Below are 15,694 nucleotides of genomic sequence, written 5' to 3' on the forward strand. Positions count from 1 at the left end.
TAGTGCATTAAAGGGCAGGACAGGGCAAAAAAGTAAAGTCATGATAGTCAGTAAGTGCACACGTTGCTACAGCAGCTCAGGTCTGAAGCAGAAAATAACTCACCAGAAATAGCAGCTTCACCTCAGGAACAGACTTTGGAAACAACACCTTGCTGAAGAGAAGAAAGTGTTTGCCTCTTTAGTGTGTGTCTCTATTTTTTAACAATCAACTCTATCAGGAGAGCCGTGTTTAGTTTACAATCCAGCAAGGACTGACTGCATAGTGTACCTATCTACGGACATGACAGGTGATCAGAAGATTGACATGAAGAAAGAGGAGAAAAGTGAGTGTGTGTCCTTGTCTCCGATGGGGGAGTGTGTCCCTGCCCCCCCCAGAGTGTGAGAGGGTGTGTGTGTTTGGGACAGGTGACCTGGGGTGCTCTCTGGGCTTGATTCTGCTGCAGGCGGGGTACAGGGCCCAAAAGCTGCAGCCTCCTGCCCCACGGAGCACAGGTACAACAACCTTTATACTAGATCTGGTGTTATGTGTTGATATGTTACATGTGGTTATGTGTTAATATGGTGCATAATGTGTATGTACAAATATTTGTTTATGTTTGAAGTAGTACATAAACTGTATGTGTGTTTGTGTGTATCAATATGTTAATAATGTATATGCAGGTCCTGGCCAATGCTGCAGTTGCCCAGTCAGCCCGTCTGATCTTCATCGCTGTCCAGAGAGAACACTATGACTTCCTGGTACCACTGGCCAATCAGCTAAAGGGGAAGGTAGCATATATGTTTTATTACTTCTGCTATATGTATGAATGTCTGTTTTATCAGCATGTAACTGTAAATATGGCCAATATAATATGCGTATTTAGCCAATGTAATTATGTCCCAGTGTATTTAGCCAATATATTCTATGCCCCAGGGTATTTAGCCAACAGAATGTATATTCCAGTGTATTTGGCCAATATATTGTATGAACCAGTGTATTTGATGCCATGTTGAATTGCAGGTGTTGGTGGACCTCAGTAACAACCTGAGGAAGAATCAGTACCCAGAGGCCAATGTAGAGTACCTGCAAAGGTGAGAGCTACACAGTATTGTCATGAGAATTTCTATCTCTAATTCAACCTAAGCTTGAATCATTACCAGGGGTTGTAAGGCCCTGGTTTTAATCATAAATGATTCAAGGTCCACAACCAGCAAGAATTATCTGTATTTTTATTCATGGAGAGCTCTGGCGCCAAAACCCATACACTCCTGTTTTATACCCCTTGACACACAAAGGCACTTTGCTCCGCCCACCTTTAGGAGGCTTTTTTTTACCCGTTTTCTCAGTCCCCTTCACCCTGGAATGTTTAGTCCCGCCCCCCTCTGTTAGTGGGTTGCCACTACATTATAACTCTAACACCGTTCACACATTTATACTGTATTTGGGGTGAAATCCTTTAGTCATTATTCTTAAAATACAAATTAATCTAACAAGTATATGTTATTGTGTGTTTTTTTGTTAATTAGGAATGTTTTATATGTTGATGTGTATCTACGGTATATGTATGTTGATGTACATTAATTTTGTAGTTATACAATGGGGAGAACAAGTATTTGATACACTGCCGATTTTGCAGGTTTTCCTACTTACAAAGCATGTAGAGGTCTGTAATTTTTATCATAGGTACACTTCAACTGTGAGAGACGGAATCTAAAACAAAAATCCAGAAAATCAAATTGTATGATTTTTAAGTAATTAATTTGCATTTTATTGCATGACATAAGTATTTGATACATCAGAAAAGCAGAACTTAATATTTGGTACAGAAACCTTTGTTTGCAATTACAGAGATCATACGTTTCCTGTAGGTCTTGACCAGGTTTGCACACACTGCAGCAGGGATTTTGGCCCACTCCTCCATACAGACCTTCTCCAGATCCTTCAGGTTTCGGGGCTGTTGCTGGGCAATACAGACTTTCAGCTCCCTCCAAAGATGTTCTATTGGGTTCAGGTCTGGAGACTGGCTAGGCCACTCCAGGACCTTGAGATGCTTCTTACGGAGCCAGTCCTTAGTTGCCCTGGCTGTGTGTTTCGGGTCGTTGTCATGCTGGAAGACCCAGCCACGACCCATCTTCAATGCTCTTACTGAGGGAAGGTGGTTGTTGGCCAAGATCTCGCGATACATGGCCCCATCCATCCTCCCCTCAATACGGTGCAGTCGTCCTGTCCCCTTTGCAGAAAAGCATCCCCAAAGAACGCTTCACGGTTGGGATGGTGTTCTTGGGGTTGTACTCATCCTTCTTCTTCCTCCAAACACGGCAAGTGGAGTTTAGACCAAAAAGCTCAATTTTTGTCTCATCAGACCACATGACCTTCTCCCATTCCTCCTCTGGATCATCCAGATGGTCATTGGCAAACTTCAGACGGGCCTGGACATGCGCTGGCTTGAGCAGGGGGACATTGCGTGCGCTGCAGGATTCTAATCCATGACGGCGTAGTGTGTTACTAATGGTTTTCTTTGAGACTGTGGTCCCAGCTCTCTTCAGGTCATTGACCAGGTCCTGCCGTGTAGTTCTGGGCTGATCCCTCACCTTCCTCATGATCATTGATGCCCCACGAGGTGAGATCTTGCATGGAGCCCCAGACTGAGGGTGATTGACCGTCATCTTGAACTTCTTCCATTTTCTAATAATTGCGCCAACAGTTGTTGCCTTCTCACCAAGCTGCTTGCCTATTGTCCTGTAGCCCATCCCAGCCTTGTGCAGGTCTACAATTTGATCCCTGATGTCCTTACACAGCTCTCTGGTCTTGGCCATTGTGGAGAGGTTGGAGTCTGTTTGATTGAGTGTGTGGACAGGTGTCTTTTATACAGGTAACGAGTTCAAACAGGTGCAGTTAATACAGGTAATGAGTGGAGAACAGAAAGGCTTCTTAAAGAAAAACGAACAGGTCTGTGAGAGCCGGAATTCTTACTGATTGGTAGGTGATCAAATACTTATGTCATGCAATAAAATGCAAATGAATTACTTAATAATCATACAATGTGATTTTCTGGATTTTTGTTTTAGATTCCGTCTCTCACAGTTGAAGTGTACCTATGATAAAAATTACAGACCTCTACATGCTTTGTAAGTAGGAAAACCTGCAAAATCAGCAGTGTATCAAATACTTGTTCTCCCCACTGTATGTACCTGAGCAGTCTGGTCCCTGGAGCTGAGGTGGTTAAAAGCTTAAACACCCTGTCTGCCTGGGCTCTGCAGAATGGACCACGGGCCGGGAAACAGGTACACACACAAACTCCTGACAATAAAGATAAAAAATAATTGAGAAAATATCAGGGCATATTCTGTGCATTGTGGGGCCAGTGTGGAGGCATTTTGTTTGTTTTACTTAGATGTTTTATTGAATTTCAATTTCCTGGTAAAACAAGGACAGCATTGTTATAGTATACAAACACACACACACACACACACGCACTGTGAGGCACTAGCATTCATGCCTCAGCTTCAGAGAGAAACACAAACACCTCAACCCTCTGGAGAGCAAACCTGAATCTGCCTCACAGGCTCTTTGAACACATACACTGCTCTTCCCTCACAACTACCTGTTTTTCAACAAAATAGAGTACTGCAGTAGTGTTTGTTTGTGTGTGTGTGTTAATGTGTGTGTGTGCGCGACAGAGAAAGAGAGAGTGAGGGAGTGTGTGTGTGTGTGTGAGAAAGAGGTGTGTGTGTGTGTGCGTGCGTGGATGCGTATGTGCATTCCCTGCCTTGCAGTTTGATTAAATCCGCAGGGGTGCTCTGCTTGTGTCACAATTATATTCAGATAGAGATCCTTGGTCCCTCGTCCTCATACTATTCCTTTACTGGTAATGTACAGAGACACGGCTCACTGCCCGGTCCACTTACACAGAACATCTAGTGAAACTATGCTTAATCCTCCCCCCTAATACACTATATATACAAAAGTATATGGACATCCCTTCAAATTAGTGGATTCAGCTATTTCAGCCACACCCGTTGCTGACAGGTGTATAAAATTGAGCACACAGCCTTGCAATCGCCATAGACAAACATTGGCAGTAGATTGGCCAACGTGGCACCTTCATAGGATGCCACCTTTCCAACAAGTCAGTTTGTAACATTTCTGCCATAGACAAACATTACCAGTAGAACGGCCTTACTGAAGAGCTCAGTGACTTTCAACGTGGCACCGTCATTGGATGCCACCTTTCCAACAAGTCAGTTCGTCGAATTTCTACCCTGCTAGAGTTGCCCCGGTCAACTGTTAGTGCTGCTATTGTGAAGTAGAAACAACTAAGAGCAACAACGGCTCAGCCGCAAAGTGGTAGGCTACACAAGCACACAGAACGGGACCGCCGAGTGCTGAAGCGCGTAGCGTGTAAAAATAATCTGTCCTCGGTTGCAACACTCACTACCGAGTTCCAAACTGCCTCTGGAAGCATTGTCAGCACAAGAACTGTTCGTCAGGAGCTTCATGAAATGGGTTTCCATGGCCAAGCAGCCGCACATAAGACTAAGATCACCATGTGCAATGCCAAGCGTCGGCTGGAGTGGTGTAAAGCTCGCCTCCATTGGACTCTAGAGCAGTGGAAACATGTTCTCTGGAATGATGAATCACGCTTCACCATCTGGCAGTCCGACGGACAAATCTGGGTTTGACGGATGCCAGGAGAACGCTACCTGCCCCCGTGCACAAAGCGAGGTCCATACAGAAATAGTTTGTCGAGATCGGTGTGGAAGAACTTGACTGGCCTGCACAGAGCCCTGACCTTGACTGGCCTGCACAGAGCCCTGACCTCAACCCCATCGATCACCTTTGGGATTAATTGGAACGCCGACTGTGAGCCAGGCCTAATCGCCCAACATCAGTGCCCGACCTCACTAATGCTCTTGTGGCTAAATGGAAGTCCCCGCAGCAATATGTTCCAACTTCCCAGAAGAGTGGACGCTGTTATATCAGCAAAAGGGGGGACCAACTCCATATTAATGCCCATGATTTTGGAATGAGATGTTCGACAAGCAGGTGTCCACATACTTTTGGTCATGTACTGTGTCTGTCAAACTGCTTTCTCTCTCTGATATGTGTTTATATACAGTATGTCAGGTCTACATGGGGACAGTGCTGTATGAGTGTAATATGTGTGCACATTTAACTAATACACTGTCTTTGTACCGTATACATGTATACGTCAGGTGTATATTTGCTGATATACAGTTGAAGTCGGTAGTTTACATACACTTAGGTTGGAGTCATTAAAACTTGTTTTTCAACCACTCCACAAATGTATTGTTAACAAACTATAGTTTTGTGCATGACACGTAATTTTTCCAACAATTGTTTACAGACAGATTATTTCACTTATAATTCACTGTATCACAATTCCAGTGGGTCAGAAGTTTACATACACTAAGTTGACTGTGCCTTTAAACAGCTTGGAAAATTCCAGAAAATGATGTCATGACTTTAGAAGCTTCTTAGGCTAATAGACATCATTTGAGTCAATTGGAGGTGTACCTATGGATGTATTTCAAGGCCTACCTTCAAACTCAGTGCCTCTTTGCTTGACATCATGGGAAAATCAAAAGAAATCAGCCAAGACCTCAGAAAAATTATTGTAGACCTCCACAAGTCTGGTTCATCATTGGGAGCAATTTCCAAACGCCTGAAGGTACCACGTTCATCTGTACAAACAATAGTACGCAAGTATAAACACCATGGGACCACACAGCCGTCATACCGCTCAGGAAGGAGACGTGTTCTGTTTCCTAGAGATTAACCTACTTTGGGGCGAAAAGTGCAAATCAATCCCAGAACAACAGCAAAGGACCTTGTGAAGATGCTGGAGGAAACAGGTACACAAGTATCTATATCCACAGTAAAACAAGTCCTATATCGACACAATCTGAAAGGCCGCTCAGCAAGGAAGAAGCCACTGCTCCAAAACCGCCGTAAAAAAGCCAGACCACGGTTTGCAACTGCAAATGGGGACAAAGATCATACTTTTTGGAGAAATGTCCTCTGGTCTGATGAAACAAAAATAGAACTGTTTGGCTATAATGACCATCGTTATGTTTGGAGGAAAAAGGGGGATGCTGGCAAGCCGAAGAACACCATCCCAACCATGAAGCACGGGGGTGGCAGCATCATGCTGTGGGGGTGCTTTGCTGCAGGAGGAACTGGTGCACTTCACAAAATAGATGGCATCATGAGAAAGGAAAAGTATGTGGATAAATTGAAGCAACATCACAAGACATCAGTCAGGAAGTTAAAGCTTGGTCACAAATGGGTCTTCCAAATGGACAATGACCCCAAGCATACTTCCAAAGTTGTGGCAAAATGGCTTAAGGACAACAAAGTTAAGGTCAAGGTATTGGCCATCACAAAGCCCTGACCTCAATGCTATAGAACATTTGTGGGCAGAACTGAAAAAGCGTGTGCGAGCAAGAAGGCCTACAAACCTGACTCAGTTACACCAGCTCTGTCAGGAGGAATGGGCCAAAATTCACCCAACTTATTGCGGGAAGCTTGTGGTAGGCTACCCGAAATGTTTGACCCTGTCACGATGTCGACCGAGGCTGCCCCTCCTCCTTGTTCGGGCAGGCTTCGGCGTTCGTCGTCATCGGAGTACTAGCTACTGCCGATCTCATTCTCATTACTCCACTTGTCATGTCTTGTCAATCACACACACCTGGTGCTCATTCCCCTAATTAGTATGTGTATAAGTGTTCCCTCTGTTCCCCTTGTCTTTGTGAGTGATTGTTTATTGTGAGAGCATGTTAGCTCAGTTGAGCTACTCAACATTGTATTTATACCAAGGTGGATGTTTTCCCTTGAGCTTGTTCCTTTTGATGTTTGGGGCATTTGATATATGTGAACGCATTAAACTCTGGACTTCGGTATTTTACCTCCTGTGCCTGACTCCTTAATTTCACCTCGTCACAGAATCACTCACCCGATATGGAGCCAGCAGGAGAAGACCGCATGCCTGGAGTTGTAGCAAGGGTTCAGGAGCATTCATCGACGCTAGCCTGCTTGGGAGAAGCGATGGATCGGGTCCATCAGGCAGTTCAACGCCTGGAGAGAGGAGGACCCGATCTCGAGACCAGCTGGTCAACCGGATCCAGCTACCTACACCCCAGCCCCTGAACGGATCCAGATATCCCGGCCACCGGCGTTTGATGGGACGACGGCGCTATGTAAGGGATTTTTACTCCAGCTGGAGTTATACTTCTCCAGCATCAGACCGACACCCCTGGAGTGGGAGAAGGTATCTGTCCTCGTTTCCTGCCTTTGTGGGAAAGCCCTGGAGTGGGCCAAAGTGGTGTGGAACGAGGGAGGTTCCGTGCTGGAGGTCTACGGGGAGTTTGCTCGCCTCTTTCGGGCAGTTTTTGATCACCCACCTGAGGGTCGAGAGGCGGGCGAACGACTGGTCCATTTAAGGCAGGGGACGAGGACCGCACAGGACTACGCACTGGAGTTCCGGACGCTGGCAGCGGGGTCTGGGTGGAACGAGCGGGCCCTAATCGACCATTTCCGGTGCCACTTAAGAGAGGACGTCCGACGGGAGCTAGCCTGCCGGGATGCCATGCTATCATTCTCCCAACTGGTAGACATGGCCATCCGGCTGGACAATCTGCTGGCAGCCAGAGGATGTCCTTGTAGGGGTCTGCCTGTTCTCACTCCGGACGATTCTGACCCCGAGGTGATGGAGCTGGGAGGAGCCACCGGTCGAGAGAGCACAGGAGGACAGCGACAGTGCCACTCTGGTGGCACGAAGGGACAATCCACTTCACGTCGCCGTCAACGTTATTTTGGGTCTGGAGGCGGTATGCAGGGTACTCACGCATCACCCCAGGTAATGAACACTCAAACGTGTTCAGAGCCCTTTGCGGCGCATTGTACTTTACCTATCTCCTTCCCCGATCACTTGGTAGGTTCCCAGTGTAAGGCGCTAGTCGATTCAGGCACAGCTGGGAACTTCATGGACAGGGCATTTGCACGCCGTCACAGCATTTCATTGGTTCCCCTATCCATTCCACTCCCCATCAGAGCACTTGATAGTCGACCATTAGGGTCCGGGTTGGTTAAGGAGGTTATGGGTTCAGTCACCATAATTACGCAGGAGACGCATGTTGAGCAGATCAACTTTATGATTATTGAGTCTCCTGCTTACCCTGTAGTCTTGGGTATCCCGTGGTTAACCCTTCACAACCCCAAGTTCTCATGGCCACAGAGGGTTCTTACGGGGTGGTCGCGTGAGTGCCAGGGTAGGTGTGTAGGTGTTTCCGTTGGTGCAAAATAATAACTGAACTTAAAATGACAACCCTTGATGATATCTTAACCCAATTGCATTCCATAACATTATTCAAGGATATCTCTCCTTCAAGACTAACTCTCTCACTTCATCCTTGTCCTGTTTGGAATGATATATAGGATTTTTGCCAAATTATAAACTTCTTCACAATTATCCTTATTATATCTAACCCCCAATTCAGCATGCCTCTAGGATTTACAGTGCAGGTGATCAAGTCACACTATAAAGCCAGGACAGATTGCAGAGGTCATTGAAATCATTCAATGAATTGTTCCATCAATAGTATACCACTCATTAACAACCGTCAAAACATTTCTTAAATGTTGTATCCCAAGTGTACGGTAAGTCTTTAGTACAGCTCTTTTCAAAATAAATCACACGGATTTACTTATCCCTCAGTAAATAAAAGCCCAAATTACATGTTTGCCCCTTTAAGATATTTAACTTCCATCCCGTGAAAAAACCTAAAATACAAATAAAAATCCTATACAGCTAACATTTCATACTACGTGGGTTGTTTGTGGTTATTTGAACACCATATAGTAAAACAATAAACAAATAAAAAATGGCCAGGCCTTATTTATAGTCTCTGAAAATATTTCAAAGAAAAGAGAAAATCACTCCCCACTTTTTCCTGGAAGAAAAAGTACACATTTAGTTAATTTCCATTTTGATACCTCTTAATCAGTCCAAACAATTTAAATTCAAAATTCTCACTCACACCTCACTATTGCCACATCTCCTGATCCCCCCACTCAGAAAACCCCCAAGAACATCACTTGTGACTGCTTCCTTCCCCGGTGAATTCCACAATCCAGTGCACATAAAACGAAATAAAATCCCGTAAGATTTAAACCCCTAGGCTTTTCCCTAGTCGCACTGCTACCACTCGATCACGCCCAACATGCTTCGTGACGTCGAAAACTCAAATATGCTATCTCTTGCCTCGTTGGTTGTACTTTTCCACATGCCCTGTGGCCCCCCTTCTACCAAAATAGTTTACTAATGTGATGATGGTTTCGCCCATTAGTGTCCTCGTCATTCGACGCCCATAACACTTTACTACAATCCACAACACACAAATTCAACCCCTCCAGTGATTGTTTAAATGCAGCATGATACACCATTTGACTATCTGTAACCCTCATTCACGCTGTCACCCATACATACTGTCAATTTACATTTCACCTTTCAGAATCCATTATCTTTGACCCTCGGAAGGATTCTTTAACCCCACTGAATGTAATACTTTTCCCTGTCACACATACAGTCAATTTCTCAGTGTAAGGAATCAGTGATATTTGATCCCAAGTATCTATTAAAATGTTGTTTGAGACGTGGGTCTCCTACATCTCCCTTATCATTCATACTGTAGGGGATTTCCATCAATCCCAGAAAAAAGACTCCCAATCAAGACACATCAGACATGATCATGTTTCATTAAGTAGAATATACACCTACAGTGGGGAGAACAAGTATTTGATACACTGCCGATTTTGCAGGTTTTCCTACTTACAAAGCATGTAGAGGTCTGTAATGTTTATCATAGGTACACTTCAACTGTGAGAGACGGAATCTAAAACAAAAAATCCAGAAAATCACATTGTATGATTTTTAAGTAATTCATTTGCATTTTATTGCATGACATAAGTATTTGATACATCAGAAAAGCAGAACTTAATATTTGGTACAGAAACCTTTGTTTGCAATTACAGAGATCATATATGTTTCCTGTAGGTCTTGACCAGATTTGCACACACTGCAGCAGGGATTTTGGCCCACTCCTCCATACAGACCTTCTCCAGATCCTTCAGGTTTCGGGGCTGTCGCTGGGCAATACGGACTTTCAGCTCCCTCCAAAGATTTTCTATTGGGTTCAGGTCTGGAGACTGGCTAGGCCACTCCAGGACCTTGAGATGCTTCTTACGGAGCCACTCCTTAGTTGCCCTGGCTGTGTGTTTTGGGTCGTTGTCATGCTGGAAGACCCAGCCACGACCCGTCTTCAATGCTCTTACTGAGGGAAGGAGGTTGTTGGCCAAGATCTTGCGATACATGGCCCCATCCATCCTCCCCTCAATACGGTGCAGTCGTCCTGTCCCCTTTGCAGAAAAGCATCCCCAAAGAATGATGTTTCCACCTCCATGCTTCACGGTTGGGATGGTGTTCTTGGGGTTGTACTCATCCTTCTTCTTCCTCCAAACACGGCGAGTGGAGTTTAGACCAAAAAGCTAAATTTTTGTCTCATCAGACCACATGACCTTCTCCCATTCCTCCTCTGGATCATCCAGATGGTCATTGGCAAACTTCAGACGGGCCTGGACATGCGCTGGCTTGAGCAGGGGGACCTTGCGTGCGCTGCAGGATTTTAATCCATGACGGCGTAGTGTGTTACTAATGGTTCTTTGAGACTGTGGTCCCAGCTCTCTTCAGGTCATTGACCAGGTCCTGCCGTGTAGTTCTGGGCTGATCCCTCACCTTCCTCATGATCATTGATGCCCCACGAGGTGAGATCTTGCATGGAGCCCCAGACCGAGGGTGATTGACCGTCATCTTGAACTTCTTCCATTTTCTAATAATTGCGCCAACAGTTGTTGCCTCCTCACCAAGCTGCTTGCCTATTGTCCTGTAGCCCATCCCAGCCTTGTGCAGGTCTACAATTTGATCCCTGATGTCCTTACACAGCTCTCTGGTCTTGGCCATTGTGGAGAGGTTGGAGTCTGTTTGATTGAGTGTGTGGACAGGTGTCTTTTATACAGGTAACGAGTTCAAACAGGTGCAGTTAATACAGGTAATGAGTGGAGAACAGGAGGGCTTCTTAAAGAAAAACTAACAGGTCTGTGAGAGCCGGAATTCTTACTGGTTGGTAGGTGATCAAATATTTATGTCATGCAATAAAATGCAAATGAATTACTAAAAAATCATACAATGTGATTTTCTGGATTTTTGTTTTAGATTCCGTCTCTCACAGTTGAAGTGTACCTATGATAAAAATTACAGACCTCTACATGCTTTGTAAGTAGGAAAACCTGCAAAATCGGCAGTGTATCAAATACTTGTTCTCCCCACTGTATAACATAAAACCCATAACCACTTTCCAGTATTTTAATCATTTCAACCTGCTGCGTTGATTTTAGTAAAAATATAAATTGTTGTGTAATCAATCCAGAACCCACAAAAAGTTAGTCCTGTCCCCTAGTCCAAAATAAATGCTTCTCCAGCTACCCTGATTTGGTCCTCCCCACAGGTTCACTGGGCCCTGTGGAGCCTGTGTCTGAGACTGCCCCCCTCCAGCTGAGCTGGGCCCATTTTCTTGCCAATTACCCTGTTGTGGTTGCCTAGGCACCTATGGCTTGGTAGGACAATCCCTTCTCATATGTCCTGATTGATTGCACCCCCAGCAGACACCTGGTCTTCTTAGTCCACCATTCTGGTGTGTTTGATGGTGTGGTTGGTACCATTGATTCTTGGGTCCATTTTCATTATTCTTGTTTTGCCACTCTCCAGGGGATTGTTGTGTGTATACATTCACTACTGGTAAGGCAGGAGCTCTTTGGCCTTTCTGCTGAGGCTGTATCTGTTGACCTCCTTGGAGAACAGGTGTAGCTTGTGTTTTCTTTTTGTCCTTTCTTGTCAGCTCTTCCAGCTGCAACTGTCCCAGTTTTCTCAGAATCTCTCTCCACTGCTTCGCCAATTTCCGTTCATCCCTCCTTTATTTCTCCATTGCGTGGATAATATGGTCGCAGAATTCCATGCGTGATGACGTTAGTCCCTCTGTCTCACTCTGTCCTTGATCAGAGTCAGCATACTGTCTAAATTCTTCACCTTCCTCATCACTTGTATTCCCCCCATCTCTTTGCCCATCATACTATTGTTAATCTATCCCATAATTTTCCCACTCCGTTAACATCCCCCTCAGTCTTTTATAACAGTTTATATCTAAATGTGATTGTTCTCCTCTCCTTGGTGTGGAAACCTGCTGCTTCCTTTTTTCTTCTTCTATCTCTACATTCCCTGTTATTGAGACTAAACCTGTGACCTGAGAATACTGTCCCCATTCTGTGTATGGTGGTGATGTAGTTAAACCAGCCTTTTTTGGTTCACTCTCCCTCTCCATTATTATCCTTTTAGCCTTGGCTATGCTGTCCCTCCAACTCTTTCCTTCCTCACATAATATTTTCAAGATCTCTCTCTCTCTCTCTCTCTCTCTCTCTCTCTCTCCAAAAAATTAGATTATCCCTTGCCTTTCTTTTAATATTCTTCTTATCCTTTGTTCACTTGTCTCATCTCCCATTAAAACAAGACACTCACTCCCCTGTGCTTTCGAACTATACTCTTATTTTCCTTTGTTCCCTTATCTTATCCCAAACCTATAAAATAGCCCTGGAGACTTTTCCTGTCCCTAGGTATTTTCCCAGTACCCTATTCGTTCTAGGTCGCTAGACCACACCCTTCTTTCCCCGATCAATATCCTCGTTACTCTACTTTTCAAAAACTCTCCCGTTGTACTAACATACAAAAGTTCAGATACGGGGAAAATAGAGTATCTGTTTTCCCGTGGCTCTCTTTCTAATCTTCGTCTCGGCATTTATTCCCAAACCTTGGCTTTCAACTCTCCCTTTTCCTTGTTTATATCTGGACTGCTAATCCCTATCCTAAATCCTCCTATCTAGATTTCTATTATTAATCTCCCTTACAGCTCGATTCGTACTCGCTAGTCTGTCTCTCTTTTACCCGTGAACTAAAACATGGCATTAGTAAAGTCTATTCCCAAACCCCCAATAACTACTAGTATATTTGCATTCGTATTACTAAAATACATTACTTTCCTCTGTCTACCCAAACAATTCACAGTTGAAATTCTAACTTCCCTATTAAATTGCTTTCCTTTGCTATCAATTCAAATCACGGCCTCAGCTCTATCGCAATTGCCAGTCCGCTATTCAATTTCTATAACTGTCCTTTCTGATTATGCTCAAATTAATAAAACACATACTTGCTATCGTTGACAAGCCTACATTTAATTCACACCCATATTCAATTCAATATTCCAAATTACAACTACCCTCAATAGTTTTAAAATTATAAACTCATTCGGCGCCACAGAACATAACTTTATTTCCCTTCCCCTCCTATTCCTATGGAATAAGTTAGTCGTTCCCTCGAAAACACGCAACCTCCTAAATCCCAGTCTTCCACTATAACCAGAAAACCTAGATTTGTCAGTAATGCAGGACTATGCTTTATTGAAATGACAAATAAATCCTCCTTTATCCTAATTAAAATGGTCTGTATTTCTTGCACATACCATACTTATAATTTAGCAGTCAACGAGTCAACTCTACATTCATTAATTTGGTAACAGCTCTAACGAATTTAATCAAATGGATTAGTATTTTCTCCCCCTAATTTACTACAATTCCTTTACTATATCACCTCTGCTCCCGAAATGATAGTTATTATAATGCTTAACCTTTTCTATCACATGCCCTATGTACTGTCTCCCACCCCCCACGTACGTCTACGTATTTGGGCGCACAAGCCAGCACTCATATATTATTTCACTTTTACCCACTCTAATAATCACTTATCCGCACATAACGTTCATCATATTTTAATATTATTCATACCAACCACTGCATTCGTATTTCTAATGATTCTTTATTCCCGCAAGTTAATTTTACCATATCACATACACACACCGCTATTTACCAACGTACAATCAATATTCTTTGACATTCCACTATGGTTAATTTTACCATAATCCTATATTACTCCTACATTTCCCAACATTAATTACCCCCTAAAAGCTTGACCGAAATTCAATGTGTCGACGTCATATGATCACCCCCGTACACGTGACCTGTTCCTCCAACAGGATTTCTCATACCCCTCCGGGAAAAGACACACACCTCCTTTTCTTCTTCTCCCAGTTATGTGAGAAGCCTCAAAACGACCTAAAATATAGTTCCTTTCCTTTCACTTTCTCCACAAAGAAAAGGCTATTATTTACAGGATTTATTTTTATTGTCCGATCACCCACACAGATAAGCAGCCACTCGTGCTTAAATGAGTCAGACAGAATGACCAGCAGGACGAACAAATGTGTCAGACGATTGAACGAAGCTGACCAAATGACAACTTAATCACAATTGAATAAACCACAGCCGCTCAAACAAACCATTCCCCCGTACAAGATGAGCAGACCTACTCTAATTACCTACTTGAGATGAACGGCGCGACTTCCAATTTATGGTGTCACCTACTTGGATGACCTACTTTTCTACCCAATTAGCTGTCTAATTTGTGCATCACCTCACCCAGGCTGATGCGTCACCTACCCGAGCAGCCTCCAACAATGATCAACACGTTAGAGCGGTATCCGTAGTGGACTTTTGGCTAGCCAACTACCCCCGAGCAGCCCTCTGGGGTGCTAATTTTAGCTCCCCAAAGCGGTATCCTTAGGATTTTTACAATAACATATCATGCATGCTTAGTTCTCATTCCAACCAAAACTCTGCTCCTTCAGAAATTAAGGACCAAATTTAGCAGGAGAGAACCTTTCCGTACCCCACCCTCAGATTCAGCTTGATCGAAACACACAGCTCAAGTAAGAACGCCGATTATCTTTGTTCAACAGTGGCCAGTGTGTGTGTGTGTTTTGTAAAAACCTCCTCCGATGGTAAAGCGCTCAAAGATCTCTTATAACCAGTCCCTTCGTGGTCGCCAATTATGTTGTGGAAAATCAATCACTGTACTTTATAAGAAATCAAACTATTTTCAGAGTTTTGGTTGCAACAAAAATGACTATTAGAGTTTCAACAAGGTCAGGCCGGTCTGCAGAGTAGCCCCGCCTCTCTCTTGCTCTCCCTCTATATATACACACCCCCTTCCGTTTCTCTCTTCACTTAAAATCCCTCCTACAGTTTCCCGCTCTTTTCCACTCCACGCCCACTTCCTTTGTCTCTGAGGGCGGCTAAACTCGACTTTTATTATGCACATAGTACTCCAACCAATCACCCCCCTGTCTTGCACAAACACTCATGTTTAGTTTAAACATGACAGGGCCCTAAATCCTTGAAACATACACAAACCCCACCCCATCATGCTGTAATCAAGAAGATACCAAGGAGACAAAGGTCTAGCCCAAACTCCATTCAACCCTGGTGCCGCTCCCTTCACGGTGTTTGAAGAGAGAGACACAAAATGCCAGAAGCTGGTTTCAGTCTCTGATCAGATAAGACAGCCATGGATTTAAGTCAGAGTGGAGCAATTTGACCCTAGGTCAGATTCCCCCTTTACCCCACACACACAGTGAAATGACCCAATTCAATTCCTGGCCCAGTAACAAAGAAATCTAACTCTATGCTCTTGATCAA

General features: G+C 44.0%; 1 pseudogene; it reads left to right on the top strand.

Moving 5' to 3' along the window:
* Nucleotides 1-280: 280 nt before the first annotated feature.
* LOC121570305 overlaps nt 281-15,694 on the top strand; it is a 29,196-nt pseudogene continuing 13,782 nt past the window's right edge.

The sequence above is a fragment of the Coregonus clupeaformis genome, chromosome 28, assembly GCF_020615455.1.
Source record: "Coregonus clupeaformis isolate EN_2021a chromosome 28, ASM2061545v1, whole genome shotgun sequence".
NCBI lineage: Eukaryota > Metazoa > Chordata > Actinopteri > Salmoniformes > Salmonidae > Coregonus > Coregonus clupeaformis.